This window comes from Aplysia californica, unplaced genomic scaffold (assembly GCF_000002075.1).
Source record: "Aplysia californica isolate F4 #8 unplaced genomic scaffold, AplCal3.0 scaffold00060, whole genome shotgun sequence".
Taxonomy (NCBI): domain Eukaryota; kingdom Metazoa; phylum Mollusca; class Gastropoda; order Aplysiida; family Aplysiidae; genus Aplysia; species Aplysia californica.
Window position 1 is genome coordinate 408,961 of NW_004797330.1, and position 1,063 is coordinate 410,023.

Below are 1,063 nucleotides of genomic sequence, written 5' to 3' on the forward strand. Positions count from 1 at the left end.
GATGCAAACGGTTGTTTGAGTTGTAAGATTTTGATTCCGCCGAATACAAGTACCAGTAAACTGAGAAGCGCGGGGAAAGTTGTTTGTGTTTCGAGCCCACATTATTTTATCTTCTAATCCCTCCACTTATTCTTATTCATTTTTTGTCTTTCTATACTCTCTTTTACAGCTCTACAGCATATCCGTCGCCATATCGTAATTTCAACAACCGGTCAGTCCTATTGTCCATCATCTCACCATCAGTGTTTATGCATTCTAATCTCACGCATTCTCGATTCACTACTGGTTACTTCTTAGGCAAAAATTTAACGGTTATGCTTTATAGTCAACCGGCATAGTATCCTCATCCTTTCAAAACCATCTTCTTCATCGGTCCATTCTATGTAGATAGAATCCGTGACTCCTTTGAGAGTGAGTCTTCTCAGCGTCGGTCTAAGCGCCACAACGTTCCGCGTATCGTATGTAAAACATCTCGGGAGCGCTCTGGAAAGTGACATCGGAAATTCGCCGGTAAATCGAAAAGTGTTAAAGCAACTCAACTTCTGACAGCAAGAAACAACTCCAAAATGGTATCTGAATGCTTTAAGAAATTTTGACAGTGAAAAACGAAAAGGCAAACTTTTTGTTGCATGCACAAGTACGGGAATCCAGGGTGGCGCGCCCCGTCGTGAAAGGTTGTGAAATAGCGCCCGCCAAAGAGGAGCGGTACGTTCCGAGTTAATATAAAAACAGCGCGCCAACGTGGAGCGGCGTGTTGCGAAAAGGTTACAATGTATAGCTACGGGTACTCAGGTGTAATATAGATGAAATACAGTATACATTCCACAGTTGTAATTTTGATAATTTTTTAAGGGGTTGGCTATATAAGTGAGTTGGCTTACGATGCTCATTACCTTGTGTGAGTGTCATCACACTGCTTCTTTTTAACACTGATATTTTAGAACGTTTCCATAAAAGGATCACAAACATAACATATTAGCATGTTCAATGTTTCTACATTGCTGTGTGCATTTCTATGAAAGGAGTGATGCTCGCTAGCGTTGCTTTTTTTCGGTGAACACCC